The following is a 17144-nucleotide window of genomic DNA, read 5'->3' as shown; positions in this document are numbered from 1 at the left end:
CTGCAGTGTTTGGGTCAGTGCTCCCAGGGAACAGCAGCTCCGTGAAATAATTCTGCTTCTGCAGGAATTAAAAAGGAAACTTTCTACTCTATCTCACACAGCATCCTCTCTTTGCAGCAGACAAAGATCAGGCACTGGAGAGGAGCCCTGGGGCTGGCGCTGCTGTTTCCATCAGCCGTTTCCATCGTGGTGTGCTGTGCTCAGGGCCGGGCAGGTGCTGTGCTGCTCTGTGTGCTGCTGCTGGAGCTCAGCTGTGGGGCGGCCACGGGCTGTGGGGGGGCTGGGGTGCATTGTGGTGCCACATCACATCACCGCTATTTTTAGTGCTCCCACTTCTGCTGCATGGTCCGATCTGTCTCTCTTTGGTCTTTTATTTTCAGTTTCTTGTTGCCGTTTCCCAATCTTGGCCCAGCACCAGGTGGGCAGCAGCTGCCGATGTATTTTTGTCTCTGTGGTGTGGAGGGGTCCTGGGGGGGGGGGGGGGAGGTGCTTGTGGAGCAGCTGCAGCCAAAGGGGCACAGGACTGTGGGGTGCAGAGCTGTGTTTGAGGCACCTCTTGCAGCAGAGCTGTGTGGCACAGAGCTGGGAGCAGCAGCCCCATGTCGCCCAGAGCCATGAGGAGGATGCAGAAATGGGGCGATGCGTTGGCTTTGGGGTGACCTCCTGATCGTTTGGTGGAAGCAGCACTGGGGGAACCCACCTGCTCACACTGTGGCTTTTCAGTGGTTCTGGGGATGTGCAGGTGTCGGCTGGAGGTCATGTGGGAGACAGAGCAGCGGGCATCCTTGGGGATGCTGTGCCAGAGGATACAGCTCCAGTGCTGAAGGGTGCAATGGAGCTTTTTGGCAGCAATTACAGCTGTGTTCAGCCTGGCAGTCATTTTTCTAAATATATCTCTGAGTATTGAGTGGCTCAGAATCTGGGGCCTGGGGGTTCTGTGATGGCTTCTTACTGCTGTAGTGGAAACCATCCTCATAAGCCGGCAGGTGCTCACTGTGCTGTGGAACCCTTCAGACCTTCAGGAGCCGCTGTACATTTCCAGCTCCAAAGGCTCAGGCCAGGCTGAGAGAGAGAGCAGCTCCGTCCCTCGGTGCCTGCATGTGAGGGCAGCAGCACACAGCAGCACTCTGCTGTGCAAATCCCACCCCCTTCCCTACAGAGCAATCTGGGCTCAGATGCTGTAGAGCTGTGGGTCGCTCTGTGGACGCAGTGAGAGGACAGTGCTGTGTGTCCCTATCTGATGGCTGCACCCCTGGAGCAGAGGTTGTGCCACATCTCCTGAGCCCTGCATGAGCAGTAATGCAGTTGCCGCTTGCTGGCTAAGATGCAATTTTGGTGTCTGGGTGTGGAGGTGAGTGCTGCAGTACCCTGAAAGGGGTTGGGGCAGCAGTGTTTCCCCCAGCACATGGAGCTCCACACGCACTGCCGTTCCTCACAGCCTTTCTTACTGTGCAGACCTAAAGCGCTGTGCTCTTAAGTCAGAGTGTGAATGTAACCAGAACAGGATCGAGCGAGCTGTAGGAGCTGGCAGTGGTGGCACTAAACAAGGTTAAAGCCATCTGATAACAACATCCCATTACAGGAGATGAATTACCAATATCCTGCAGTGGTGAAATACCAAACTTTCTTGTGACAAAGCATTGATTTTCCCAGAAAGGAAAGCGAGAGCGAGCTGCAGTGACACGGCAGTGTGAGCAGTGGGGATAGCGATGACAGCACTGAGCAAATATCTCCTGCACAGAGCCCAGCTCCTGACCTTTAGCAGCGCTCGGGGCCGTGCGCCCGTTTAGGATGTCACAAATCATGACAGGCTTCCTCCCAGCGAGTGGAGCACAGAGGTAATCAGAGCAGTTTGGAGGGACGGATTCCTGAGCAGCTCCTGCACTGACTCGGATCAGCCGCATGCCAGCAGTAAAACCAACAGGCGGCGTTGGGGTGAGGGCTCTTAACCCGGCATTGACATTACCAACCCAATAGAGGAGATGGCCCTGTGCTTGTAGTGCTGCAGAACTGCAGGCAGGATACAAACATCCGTATCAGGATTAACCATGAGGATCCCAGTAGTGTGTCCCACACTGAGTAGATGGCTCTGAGACTGCTGCCACCTCCATGGGGAACAGGAGCCCCTGGGGCTCAGCCTGAGGTCTTGTGCTCTGAAATGAAGACTGTGCTGTGAGCGTGTCTCTCGCAGTGGCGCTGAAACTCACATCATAGAGTGCAGGACTGAAGAGCTCTAAGGTAGCTTGAAGACTGACATTAATTACGCAGTAATTTTCTACCTGTGATCTATGATGGACCTGTTGCTGATCCCCAGACAGATGGCGAGTCACACAGGATGGGCTTCTCCTCTTTATTTCCATCTGCTATATTTCATTAAGGCAGCTAAAAATAAAAATATCCTGAATGTTATTTTTCCATGCAAGCTACTGCTACAGCAATTTGATACGGCCATGACTGGAGTTTCCGAGCGACAAGGAGTTCTTAACTGATTTGTGATCCTTGGCATGAAAAGAGGCCAAGACCCTCTACATCATGCTCAGTGTGAGCGTTGTGCTTCCCTCCACATCCTGCAGAAGACTCAATTCACAACAATTTCTCTGGTAGAAGGGGAGCAGCACAGGCGCTGCTGTCTGCTCTGAGCAGAAGTTCCCATTTTTAGGTTCTAATTATTGCAGATGGTGCCATGAATGGTGATGCAATCAGTCACTCGAGATCCTTCAGGCATGAAGTCCTCTTCTGTGTGCTGGGAATACGTCCCCAAACCGCTGCTCTGAGCTTTCAGTTGGTGCAGTGCACAGAACCTCTTAGAGCTTTGTTTTGGGCATTGTTGGGATTTGGTTTCATGGATTTTTCAGCTCTATTGCACCTTTGCGCAGCGAAGCCCTGCTATTGCACACACAGCTCTACTAATCTCAGTTCCCAGACCTGGCTGATGCTTAGGCATCACGACTGAGGATGGACTCTGGCACTGAGATTTTAGGCCCAGGCTATTTTTGTTCCTGGCTCCATCAGGTGTCTGAATGCTGAGCGTGGACGCACGCAGGAGATGAGCTCTATTACTTCACCTTACTTCGAAAAGCCAAAAGAAGGCTCTTTAAAGCCCTTTCAGGCAGCACAGCTCGCAGCACCACGAATGTTCTGTCTCACTGACGGTGCCTGCAGCTCTGCTCGAGAGCCTTTGTTCCGACCCCTCCTTTCTCCTCACTCCATGCTTTGACAAACAAGCTGTTTCCTCACCCTCCTGGCAGCGCTCCCACGAGGAAATTCCTGCTCTGCAGCCCCAGCATGGAGCAGCCGCACCGTCCGGCCTCCTCTTGGGTCACGTTGCTTCCCCATTCGCCGGGGCCCAGCCCTCACCCCAGCAGAACCTTTGGCTCTGTTCTTGCGCCTGTTCTTCCCCCTCCGTTTATTGGAGTTCCACCCTAAGCTCACATTGACTGGGGCCCCAGTTTAGCAAGGAATTTTATCATGTGCTCCACGTAACTGGCTTAGACCTTCCATCTGTTTTTAGCTTATCAGAGCAGCGGGGGGAGCCGCCCGGTTCCGCACCCCCAGCTCTGTGTGCGTTGGCCATCGGCATTTCTGAGCAAAGAGCGCACTTGCCTGAAGTGGAGCAGGAGCTCAGATAAGGAGCACTGCTGTGCTGGCCTCCATCCAGCATGGAGACACGTCTCCACAGAGCTCGTGGTGCTCCTGCAGTGCTGTGGAGCTGTCAGCTCCGCGGATCTGACACATTCCAGGTTGTTGGGCGCTCCTCCCACAGCTCACTGCTGGCGTGTAGCTGGGTGCCCTGCACTTTGCTGCGCACACTGGGAGTCCTGAGTGAGGAATATAGGATTAATTCTTAGTCTTGGGAGCAGAAAATGAAGCCAAGATGGGCAAAAAGCGATGAGCCCAGAAGTACTGGATTCAGTGTTTCATTCCCAGTGGAGTTGGGCACAGCAGTGTCTCATTTTGCTGCTGGGCAGCACTGTGCCAATGCAAGGTGTGACGGCAGCGGCTACAGGAGCAGAAGGAAGCCTGGACTGCACACAGCCACTTATAACTTCTGCCTGCAAAGTTTGCCATATTTAATTCACATCATATAAAAATTCCGTTGGTGAAGGCTGAGGAAAACTGAACGTTGAGTGAGGACTTCTGTTTTCCTGCAGAGCTGCACTGGAGGAGCTGGGCTGTGGCGGTCGGATTTCTGCTGTAGGTCAGAAGTTCATTGTATCATCAGATTTCGTGTCATGGGGCTGTTTTGTTCCTAATTGCAACCAGGCAGAACTCAGCCCACGGCCCAGCTTTTACTCTGGGCTCCTTCCATAAGATGTACGTTGCAGTCAAAGTCATAGGCAAATCATTTTAATTGTATTTTTGAGAGAGAGTCATTACCTTCCAATTCTACAACAGAGCAGAAAATGAAATTAGCTGCAGGCTAGCATTCATGTAAAATACAAAGCCCCATACTTCACTGGGTTGTTGGTACAGCGAGTTTATTTTGTGCAAATTTAATGCAAGCATGGTGCTGTGCACCTCAGGGACCTGCGATCAGCTCATGGGCATCTGGGACTTCGCAAAGCCCTGAGAAACCCGGAGCAGGGCCTGAGCAGGGAGCGTGGCCCAGGATGGGCTGCAGGGCTGAGCTGGAGAGCAGTGAATCTGAGCAGCAGCTCAGTGCTGTGCGTGTCCTGAGTGATCCCACTACACAACTGCATTCATTATTCACACGTCTCAGGGGGAGCGGCTGTAGCCACATCTGAAGCTGAAATAAAAACAGCTTAGCACTTAGCTCTTGATTGACTTTTTGAATAATTTAAATCAGTCAGAGACGCCCGCCGTGCACTCGTGCATCCTCCTATGGGCATCCGTTCCTCTGCAGAATGAAGCGAGGCAGCGTGCGAGCTGCTTGGGCAGCCAGGCCTCAGCTCCAGCACAGTTATCGTGGAGAAAGTGTGCTTAATGCAGGGGTGTAATGGGGGCACTGACTGAGAATCTGGATGGGCGTCCCTAACGAATCCTACAGATAGCAGAGATCCATCTCCCAGTCCTGCCCTGCCTTTGTGTGGTGCCAGGAGAGCACTGCCTGGCAGACACTCTGTGTTCCTCAGATGCTGTGAGTTTCTCTCTAGCCCAAGAAACCTGCAGCAGCAATCCGGCTTCCTCCGAGATGGAGGCACGCTAATTTTAGGCACCGTGTGCTGTGCAAATCATTGCTGTGGAGCTGGCTCTGATTTTTAAAGTGCCGACTGCCAAACTGGCTGCAGTGCACAGACTTCACGTGGGCCTTCAAGGTTTGAAACTGTCTTTGGGTTTTGGTGCTGTGCTGCAGAGTGGGGAATGGGAGCTTACAAGGGACTGCTGGAAATGGGAATGGCTGCGTTGGAGGTACAGTGATCAGTAGGGAAGGGGTCGGTAGGGAACGGATGGCCGGTTGGAGCATGCACTGGCTTTCTGGTGGACTGGAATTAGCTCATAGAGCTTTTATGTCCAATTTTTCTCTTCCCTTGGACACTCCCCTGATGAGCTGCCCATCCAGTGCTGGTTGCTGCATCATGCCCAACATCTGTAGGTAAAGGAAGCGTGTTGCTGTTGGCTTCTAGATGTATTTTCTAAATATTTGGTGAATTCACAGAATTCATTTCAAACCGTGGCTGAATGTGATTTCCTAGGAAGGAAGGATTTCTTCAAAAATTATTATTAGACTCTGATTCATGCGCTCATCTAAAAGACAGGGAGCAGCAGGAGCAAGGCAGGAGATGCTGCCAGTGAGCTCAGGCTTAGCATGGGCAGAAAACTGCTACATTTCTCTTCAATATTAAAAGATTCAGCGTGCAGAGTTTCATCTGATAGCTCTCATAACGTCTCTATTACGAGTCATATAATTACTGAGTTGTTCTTTGTATTTCAAAGAAACCGTTCTCCATTACCACAGGCAGCTCCAGAAAATCTCAACATTAGGATGAGGTTGGGGTCTCACCCGTGGGTGCACAGAGCATCATTTGGGAGGGCACTTTGAATCCTGAGTTCCAGCAGGAACTCATTTCAGCTGTAAAAAGACTGTAGAAGGTTCTCCTGTGTCTCGAGGCTGCTCTGGAGTGTTTGATGTAAGTGCTTCGGACCTTGGGCTTGAACCATTGCAAGCGTGCAGAACTGCTCCTACAGATCTGCTGTGGGCTTCAGCAAGGACCTGGAGAAAAGAACGTGCACAGCATCATGCAACAAAAACAAGGGCAGTTTAGCAAAAGTTGGTTTGAAAACGCTCATTAATTAAGGCCGTGCAAATCTGCATACGTGTGGCTCGCTAACACACTTTTTCCTCTCTTCTTATCCGAACATGAGTGCTGGCTGGTGTGAATGTGATGGAAGTGCGTGGCCGTGGGATCACAGAGTGCTGTGGCTCTGCAGTGTGCTGCTCTGTCCGGCTGCAGCCCTGACCTTAAAGCAAAAGAAACAAGTGAGTAAGCCATGCTATTTATAGCAGAGCTAATTATTTTGACGTGATATGACAGCAGCGGAGTCTGTTTTCTCTTCACTCAATTAATGACAACGGAAAAAGCATTCGATGCCCTTTTAGCAGCGTTCACTGGCTGCAACACAAACCTTCTCTGCATGCTTTAAGACAGGATTTCGCAGTCCAGAGATGGGGGTGCAGCACTGTGTTGGTGGAGGAGAGGCTGCAGGGTGAGGAGCTGCATGGAATTGCTGTTCCTAAAGGCAGAAGCTGCTGTTTGGTGAAGTCATGCAGCAAGGACAAGCTGCTGTAGAAAATAGTCTGGGACAGAGCTCAGCTCTTCTCTGGGGCCGCTGGTGGATTCTGAGGGGCTTGCAGCAGCAATCGCATGTGATGTTAGGACTGGAGAAACAAGCACGAAGCAACTCTGTGCCTGAATGACCACATCTGACAGGCTGGGCTCCTGTGGGATGCTGTTGGGGGGGAGCTCCAGCACGCAGCTCCCAGCCGGCCCTGCTCACAGGGCAGTGCTCCGCTGTGTGCTGTGTGCTCCTGGCGGGGCGCTGCACTGTGGGGTCACGCCGCCCTCCTGCTGTGGCACTGAGATCCGTCTCCCGTTGTGCCCTGTGACCTTCCAGGCTCTCAGAACTGCTGTTTGCTGGGCCCTGTGACTGTCGCTTTGTTCAAGTTTTATTTATCTTTGTTAAGCGGGTGGGTCAGGCGGCCGCAGGTACAGTGCGATATTCATGAGAGCCTCTGATTTATGCAGGCACGGGGCTGTGCAGCAGGGTTACTGAGTACTGAATGTTGTATGCAGCTTTCATTCCTTTCCGTGACCAAAGGACACAGAGTTTCTCCAAGATGGGATCTGTGAGAGCCTCCTTCACACAGCTGTGTGTGCTGAGGGCAGTGCTGGCAGAGTGCGATGTGGGGAACTGAATGCAGCCATCAGCCGTGCTGCATTACGGGCTGAGCGGCCTTTGGCGTTGCACCTCCCTTTGCAGGTGCCTCCATCACACGTGCCTACTTTTTTAGGGGCAGTGATGAGTTTTTGCAAGGTCACCGGCATCACTGTAGCGGAGTGGCTCAGGGCAGAGGGAATCTCTCCTGTCTGTATGAGTTGGTGAGGGATGAGCTTCAGGTCGGGCACCTCAAGGCAGCAGTGCTCTGCCCGCTGCCGCCACCCCTGCGGTGCTGCTGGTGCTCAGCCTGGGCGGGCGGCTCTGTCCCACACCTTGAGCTCCCATTCTCACAGGAGGGGAGTTCCTTTCCACCTCCCTCTGCCGTCCAGGAAAACAAAAAGGTGCTGCTCACATCTCCTCCTACATGCCGTTCTTTCTCAGCTCCCATTAAACTCTTCCCACTCGGGGCGTGGGCAGCGGCACGCACACATCTCCCTGTACCATTTTCCCATCCCTTGGGAGCAGTGCTTGCCATGGGGACAGGCGAGGGCTTATTTTTGCTCTTTGTGAGGCTCTGCTGAAGGGGCCCCTCATGCCACCTCTCCTTCCCCAACACTCCCATCCATCATAGTGGCAGCACCATGGATATGAGCACTGCAGGCGGGTGCGAGGCCATGCTGCCAAGCCACGCTCAGGTTACCACTGCTTCTGCTAAGGAAATGTGGAGCAGCTTATGGAACAGCAGGCTTTGTGGTGGGCAAAAAAGCTCTGCTCATTCCCTGCAGGACAATGTGCTCTGCACCTGGACGGGGGCTGCATGGTGCTCAGCCACTGTGCCCCATCCACGTGCCAAGCAATGCTCAGAATCACTCCTCCCCCTTGCAAACACACTGGGAGAATCCATCTGGGCTCTTTCCATCATTAAAACTTGCCATGTTTTGCAATTTGCACATTTTCTCCATGAGCTCGACCAGCTTTGCTTATCCTGAAGCTGGCAGGGCTTGTGGTTGCAACAAGAAAAATCCCCATCAAAATACATTTTGCAGAAGAGTTGAATCCAAGAGGCTCAAAGTCTGGTGGTGTGCCAGGAAGCTCTGCAGAACGTGGCCCTGCTGCATCCCATGTCCACAGCCAGCTCCACTGGGACTTTGGTACCCCCAGGCATGAAGAGCTCTATTGAGGGAACCTCAACCCTGTAAAGAAGAGCACATTTCCAGCTAGAGAGAAGCCCACCGCTCTCCTGTCAGCCCTGCGTTGCCCCCTCAGCAACAGCAGCCCTGGCGCACACCTGGCTGGCACAGAGCCCATGGGATCAACATGAGGGCAGGGGGTGCTCAGGGCAGAACACATTTCTGGGGTGAGCTGGGATTCCCCCACACTCCTCAGTAGCACCAGCAGGATTGCTGTTTGCAATGGCTGTGAAGTCGCAGAGCCAACGCTGCAACCCATGCTGGTGGATCTGTGGCAGTGCAGCAGAGGGGCAGACAGGCAGAGCCCTGTTCCTTAAAGGCCTTTACATATTTACGGCAAAGTGCTTGGGCAGGAGTTGCACGCTGCTCATCATCATCCTAGTAACATTTCCAAATCAAATTCTGTGGTCCGACCCTGGTGGTAGACTCTTCATGGTGAGTTTAAAAGAAACAAGCAGCACGAGCCCAGCTGTGCTGTACTGCAGACAGCGCTGGGCAATTACAGCCACTGGGGCACACATCTGTCCTGAAGGCACTGCGCTTTCCTATGGAGCTGCTGAGCAGTGCTGCATGGGATGCTGTGGCAGTGGGTGTGACGGGACAGATGTTGGGATGGCGATTATTTCTCTGGATGCTCTTTCCCTCCACGTGTCTCCATGTGTCCCCCTCAGTCCCACGCTCACTGTCAGCACAGGAGCTGCTCTGGGTGCTGCAGCTGCCCTCCCTGTGCTCCGATCACTGCGTGTGAGCCCAGCAGCCCTCAGTCCGGCCAGGAGCTGCAGCTGAGAGCAGGAAATCTCCTCCTGATGGAAGTCTGAGAGGGGGAGGGCAGTGATGTGCTGTGTGCTGCATGCACTTAAATAACCTCATCTGCTGGTTAGCATTCAAAAGACCTAGTTTAAAAAAAAACAAAAGGTTTGCAAAGCACAGCTGCATTTTATGTAGATCTATCCAAATCTGCCTGTTTTTGTCACAAGATGGCTGAGAAGGCACTGACCCCAACTGCCCATCCTTTTCCGTGTTCTGTGTGGATGTCCTCTCAAAGTGGCAGCAATGGAGCACCAGTGTGTGAGCTGTGTCCCAGTGTGCGGGCAGCCACTGCAGCCACCAACAGCCAGACTTGACCGAACCGCCCCCAAATGATTCTGTGAAATAAGTGTGGGTGGCCCCACCTTGCTGCCCATACGGCCTCCATGGGCCGGATCACCACGGGGCATCACCAGCGCTTCGTGTGGGAGCTCTGCGGTGCGGGGCTGCCTGCATGGGCACAGCCTGCGGGCACCGCAATCTGTGCCTTGCCGGGCTGGGAAGCGAAGGTCATGAAGTAATGGGATCCGGTGCCATTTATGAGCAGTTGCTCGTCGCTGAGAGCAGCAACATTTGATCGGGGGCCGCCCTGTGCGGTGCGTGCTGCCCTGGGTTTCCTTGCCTGCTTTTGGGACCTGTGGCACCAGGGGGAACCCCCACAGCTCAGCTCTCCTGCTCTTTAGCACCTCTCATCTGCATGTAGATGTGAGCCAGCACAAGGCAAAGTTTCCTTTTAAAGCCTGCCGCTGGATTGTGGAGTTTAGTGATTTCACCTCTTGCCTCTCCAGCACCAGTTGGTGCCTCTGTCCTGCTAAAAACATGACAGAGGTTTCTTAAGATATCCTACTGGCATCCAGACGGAGCAGCTCACCCCTGGCAGCACTGCTGCTCTGCGGGGATTACTGCGTCCCTTTGGGTGATGCTGTGTGGTGGCACTGGGTGCTCCCTGCTCTATATTTGGCTGCTGTTGAACACGCAGAGCACCGGTTCTGAAGCTGTGGGTGATGCTGAAGTGCAGGTAATAAATGGCTTATGTGATCTGGGCAGAGCCGCTTTGCTGAGTATGTCTGAGCCACGCAGGCTGCTGCTCTCTTTGCTGGATGGCTCCCTGTCGGTGTATCCTTTCTGTTTGAAGGTTACAGGTATGCTCATCAGTTGTGTGCTTTAGACGAAAGCATCACCAGGGGAAAATTCATGCTGGGGGTGTTTTGTGTACGGGTCAGCAGTTGATTTAAGCAGTCAGCAGAGATGGTCTGAAGATTCCAGCACAAGGCAGCAGCTCGTGGTTTGTGTGCCATCCTCTGCCATCCCTGTTTGCCTCCGGGCACCTCGAGCACAGAGTTCCTCTGCACTGCATTGGACTGACAGCACTTGGGCTCTCCAAGCAAACTGTCCTGGAGCCCAGCACCGGCCGAGCCAGAAATCGGCAGTTTCTGGGATTCAGCGGCAGCCATGAATAACAGCTTCCACAGCCCAAATTTGGACCAACTGCCATTCAGATTTCTGGTCCAGAACAGTGGCCAGAGGGGGACCTTCCTGGGATCAAGCATCCTGCCCTTGAAAGCTGCAGGAGCTGCTGGCCTCCTCCCACCCTAAACTACCCAGCAGATTCATTTTGTCCCCCCACCATTCACAGGGGCTACGATCCCAGCAGCACAGCAGGATGAAACCCCAGCTGTGCTCTGGGTAAAATCCCCATCTCCCATTGCCAGGACTCTGCTTGTTCCCCAAAGGAAACCTTTGGGGTCACAAAGCCCCACTGCTTGGCTAGGGGTGGGGAAAGCAGAAGAAAGATTAAAAGGATCAAAGCACTCAGTGCCAGTTTTCAGATGGGGATGAACGAGTGCTGTCTGAACCACAAGAAAGATGAGATTTGTTCCCAGCTGTGCATCTGCAGCTCATCCTCACGATGGGACAAAGAAAATCTCGACCCAAATAGCTCCCAAGCACTCTGGGCCCGGGTCCCTGCCCCTGTCTGCCCTGTCCTGCTGGCAGCCTCGGCTGCACGGCTCCATCTGCACACACTGCTCTGTGCTGAGCACAGGGGACGGTCAGCAGATCACGTTTTTTCAGAATATATTCCTTCCCTGCAAAGCTGATGACTATTCCCATATTTTTAAAAAGACTTAAAAAAAAAAAAAAAAAGGTTGTTTGTGGTGCTAATGGGATGGGATGAGCTCAAGCTTTATGCCATTTTTAGCACTCTTGGAACCAAGAGAAATGGAGGAACTGAAAATATATGCTTAATCGCCCCCAGGAAAGACTGCCATAATATTTTGGGTTGCATAAGCAAACTAAATTGGAAATCTGGAATCTATTCAAGACCTTTTGATCAGGGAGCTTTGCAAGTGCAGAAAAGTAAAAACACAGACAGATGGGGATTAGAGTTGAGCATCAGGAGAATAATTTCCTCTTTTAATTTCAGTTCCGCCAACGTATAAAAGCATTAACAATCCCCTTACATAACTGCGTCGCAGCGGCCGCGGCAGAGCAGCCGTGCTGCCTCCGGGGGATTCACACCAGCAGGGAACCCCGGCTCCAAACCTGGGCTGTGTTGGGACTGAAGGCGGTGCTGAGGTGGGCAGAGTGGGACCACGGGGGGATGGCAGCTCCATGGAGATGTGGCTGGGTTGGCAAAACACATCTGAACCACCTGCAAAGCCCAATCCGCCCTGCTGGGTCACTACAGCAGCTTCAGAGGGAGGAGGAGGATTAGGCTGAGGAGCGAAGGAAAACATTTTTGCCAATTGTTTGCTAGTGGGAACAAGAGGCCGCGATGCTGTCAGTCAGAGCAGGCTCTGTGCAGCAGCTGCCATGGCCCTGAACTGAGGCCGAAGGCTGGCACGGCCGCCAGCTTCTTCCCCACACCGCTCTCCTCATCCCAGAGCACATTCTGCATACGGTGCTGTAGTGGTGCAAAAAGTACTAAAGAGATGGTTTGGGAAGGACTGACTGCTAGCAGGACGTGCAGCACACATGTGGAGCACACCACAGTACCCAGAGACACCGAGAGCTGCTGGCACTGGGACTGCAGCGTCTGCTGCCACTTCTTCCAGGGAGCACAGCTCTCTTCACATCTTTCAGCAAGCAGATGTAACTGCAGTTACCCCTGAGTGCATCTCCATCTCACTACATGAGCTGAGGTGAGAGCAGGACAGAAATTCTGTAGAGCAGCTCTGCTTCTCCTCATTTCAACTAATATCTCACCTGGGAAGAGGGCTGTATTTCTGTCATCGTGGATGGAGCTCTGTGTTGGTGTGAGCTTGGTGGAGCCCTGCAGGAGGCCCAGCACAGTGCTGGCTGAATGACCCCCACCTGCAGGAGCCCCCGGGGGCCGATGGTGCAGCTGCAGCAGTGGGGGGATGTGTGAGGATCCCCGGTGGAGCAGGACCTGATGAGTCCTGAGCACAGCCACGTGTCAGAGCTGGGGCTGGCGGCTGCTTCGGGCCCTGAGAAATCAGCTGTGTGTGAGCGGCTCCCTCCATGCTCATCAGCCACCATAAAAACAGGAAAATCAGTTGGAAGCAAAGCGAGTTCTACACGACTGGCACATCATCGCCGTTCAGATGGGTGATATGTAGGTGCGCATGAGATCACAGCCTGCTATTTAAAGAGGAAACCTCTACTTACATAAATGTCTGATTATGCAACTGTCATGGAAACCAGAGATGAGAAGGACACACGGGGTGGGTTTGTCCGTTCCCCGAAGCGCCGAGCTGCTCCGCGCTTTGGGTTTTGCTCAGGACTGGCAGAAATACACGGTGCTGCCGGGCGCCTCGCTGGAGGAGACGTGGCGTGTAGTGAGAGCTGAGCCATCACTTCTGTAAAGGTGATTTGCTTTGGAAACTCGAGAATAGAAGTGCTGTAAGTTCCTGGTGGCACCTGGTGACCCTCACGCCGGCTTAGCGCAGCCCAGCGCCTCCGCAGCCATAAGCCATGGCTGTCATGACCTGACCATGTCCAGCATCTGAAAGGACGCTTCTCCAGAGCTGCACTGACCTCTCCTTCATCTTCAGCCCCGAACTGTGCTGTCTTTCAAACAACAGCTCACCCCGCTGTTTCTGCACCCCGCCAGCACTGCCTTTGCCAGTGTGTGACTTCACTTTCTGATCTCCCATGGGTCAGCCTTCCTAGCCACGCTTGTTTTTGCTGCTACACAATGAAAGCAAAAATCAGCATTCAAATTTCTTTCCCTGTTTAAGAAACCTCAGGCATCGCATGCGCTAAATGGCTTTCCTGTGACTTTAAAGGAATGTTTTAAGATAAACGTAGTTATATCTGTGTTTCTCCACCTTTACCTATATTTCCACTCTGTCTTTGACTCACCTGCTCTGCTGCCTTCCGAGAAGGAGATTCTTTTTTTTTTTTTTAAATTTGAATTGGATTTAATTTTGGTTTGGTTTCCTATCGTGACCAGAGCGTGCTTATTTCACACAAAACCCCACTGTCGACAATACTTTGCAGCCACTGCTGAACTGAGACAGATTTGGCCCTAGCAATGAAACAGAATGGCAATGGCTTGATGTATGAGAAGAACACACCAGCTATTCACCTTCAGTCACACAACAGCACCACATGGGTTGCGTAGGCAAACAGACTTTTATCTTTTTTTGGAGCGGGTCAGATGAGTTCTGAGCTCTTCTATGCGTAATTCCTGAAAGCAAGAACCCACCTTGTTATGCTGCCAGGAACGATCTCCCCCCAGTAGCACTGCCCTGTGCCCATCGCTCTGCAGCTGCTGCCCGCGTCGCTGCTCTCCTCTCCTCCAAGAACAGAGGTTCCCTCAGGAGTAATCCCTGAATTTCATGTGCAAGAACCTCCGAGATCCTTCGAAATAATTTCAGCATGAGATATCATTAGCAAGCTAAAATCAAAGGCACGAAGGCTTGCATATTTAATAGATGGAAAAGGCTTTCTGCAAAACGAGAACCACATCGGGGGCGTTGGGAGATTTCCCCGGTGCAGATTCCAAACGGGGCCACGGGTTGGGCGTAAAGCGCACAGCTGCCATGCATGCAGCACAGGCAGTGATTACATCCTCTTTTTCTAAATTATGTTATCAGGAAACATCTATATGGTTTGCATGGGTCTAGATTACACTCTCAGAATAGAATGTTCTCTGCACAAAGAGCACAGTTGTGGTAGATCAATGAGAATGCACTCAGAACCGTCAGCTAAAGGTAATGCGAATCCTTAGTGCAGGATCAGGGAGCATGGTTTGAAATTCCTATTTTCCCAACTTTGCCTTCCTCCCTAGGAAAGCAACACAGCAGAACCACTCAGAAATTCATAAGGTTTAAAAATAAAATACTTGTCTCTTCTCATTCTCTGCCCAGTTTTCCCTGGGTGCTGTTTCCCGGCTCAGTGCATGAGCATTGTGTTTTCTTCAGGAGATCTCAGACGGCTGCTGGGTTTGGGGCTGCTTCCCACTCCTGTGCTGGGCGGCCCAACGCCCGGAGCTGCGTGCTGGGAGCACAGCCCTGCTGCCAGCCCACTGCTGGGCCCCGTCACATCAACCTCCCAGAGTTCCACATCTTCAAAGTCAGCAGAGGCCTCCCCATAGGAAACAACAGGGTGATCCTGGGGTAGAGGTGAGAATGAGACACAGACCTTTTGCCTTGCTGCCCTTTAATGTGTGCTGCTCGTTTCCATGGGGTGAGCAGTCTGGCTGCCTTTGGACATATCCTGCAAGGGAGACTGACGTAAGTGCCATCAGAGTGTCCTCTGCTGGTCCCCATGATTTTCTGTTATTGAGGAAAATGGGAAAGTGATGTGAATCTTCTGTCAGCCTATTAATCCCACGTCCCCTTCACGGACATTAATTCAAATGTGAAACCTGAGCTGGATGAGAGCCCTGCACCCACAGCAGCGCACGTCCCAGGCTCTGTGTGGGTCCGTTCATTACTGCGTGGCACTCACTGATCGTGGCGATTGTGGTGGAAAACTTTCTCCTCAGCGACTCAGAACAAAAAATATCTTATATGGAATGTGTCCATTTCTTCAGCTCAGCTAATTACTCGGGTACCGGTACATTTCACTTCTCTGCAAGCAGTGCAGGCGAGCAGATTCCATTCATAACTCACATACCGAATGGCTTTGGCACCTTCCATTTTAGTGGCTTACTTTATTAATACGGAGGTGGTTTTTGTTGTTGTGTTTTTTTTTTTTTTTTTCTGAATGCTTTTTCCCTCGGCAGAAAGCTGCTCCCTTTTCGTCACAGCCTCTATAATGAATTGCCATGCACAAAGCCGGTCATACAATACGCAGCAGCAGCGCCGAGCGAGAATCTTTGGGAAGAGTTTCCATAGAAACACTGACGTCCTCCTGGCGAACAGGACACCGAGTTCTTTCAATGGGAGGTATGGGGTTTTAAAGGAGCAGTTGGGTGGCAGGGAGCCAGGCAGGCAGAGCCATGACTCTGCATCTCCCAGCAGAACGGGGGGGCTGCAGTGGGTGGCAGAAAAATCACCAATGACCCTCACGTTAGCAAAACATCGGATTTGATGGAGGTGCCGAGCACTGCTGCGTACAGCTTGGCAACTAATTAAACTGCTGGGCACAGAGAGCACAGGAGCTGGGAGCCGAGGGCAGCAATACCAGGCTGAGAAATACCTGCTCCTAAAACCTTGTTGGGTTTTGTCACTGATTTGGTCACCAGAAGCCTTGAACTGAGCACAGGAGCCATAATGCTGTTGAGCCCCCGGGCCGGGCAGGGTGCATCCTGCTGTGTGCCCTCAGCTCCAGCTCTGCTTGGAACAAGACAAGTGCTTGGCTGACGTTCCAGCTCCACGTTTTAAATAGCCACACGTCTGCCCGCTGCGCGGTGGCAGAGCAGCCCTGTCTGGAAGAGGCTGTTTCTAGAAGGAAAACAGTCAGAGGAAATGTTTTTGCCAGAAATGCTGGAAATGGTACAAAACCAAAAGGGAGCGTGCAAAGAGAACTCCCCACCAAATGCAGTGCGTGTTGGGCAGCAATGCTTTGCTTCAGAGCGATGCCCAGGTGAAATGAGAGAGGACACAGAGCTCCTGCTCACCGGGCAAGGCGTGCGCCAGGCTGGCACGGGGCCGGGCTCCCAGGGCTGCTGTTCCATCCCTCTGCCTGAGGCTGGGGCTCTCCTCACTGCTGCGCCTCACAGCTCGGCTCCCAGCTGCGATCTCCTTCATGGGTCGGACAACCCTGGGGGCAGCCCCACACACACACCTCTGTTACCCTTACGTGTGCGGCTCCCTCTGGGCTGCAGGTGTGTGGCATTCCAAAATGCCGGCTGGGTCTGCATGCCTCTGCTGCTGTGTGTCTCCTGGCTGAGAACACAAGGCATCCATAACTCCATCACAACATGTCAGCAGCCTCAGCTGTTCTGCACCTTTCCAAATCTGCTCTCGGGAGTCTTCAGCTCTGTGCCGAATGCAGCCGTGGAGCTGCAGACCATAACCACTTGTCCTTTGCTGTTCTCAGAAATGGCAGCTATTCATACTGCTGATGTTGCAGCGCTGAAACTTCCGTGATGGAAGTTAAATTATTTCAGACCTATGTGGTCTGATGCTACTTGCTGTTCTGGTTGATAATTTCATAACTAAGACATTTGTTAACCTGTTGGGGTCCAGAAAGGATGTTTGATATCAAACACGGAATTGATCTGTTTGCAGAATGTTTGTGTGGAGATTATTTCACCTAAACCTGCTCAGCAAGACCTGCTGCAGGCACAGGGAGGCCAAGAGTCAGCGAGCCAAGGGAGCCTGGGGAAGAGCCCCAGTGCTGGGGATGTGCTCAGGCTCTTTCAAAGGATGATGGCAGGAACTAATTTCAAGG

Source organism: Tetrao urogallus (assembly GCF_951394365.1).
Source record: "Tetrao urogallus genome assembly, chromosome: 18".
Lineage (NCBI taxonomy): Eukaryota > Metazoa > Chordata > Aves > Galliformes > Phasianidae > Tetrao > Tetrao urogallus.
This window is presented reverse-complemented; position numbering follows the sequence as displayed.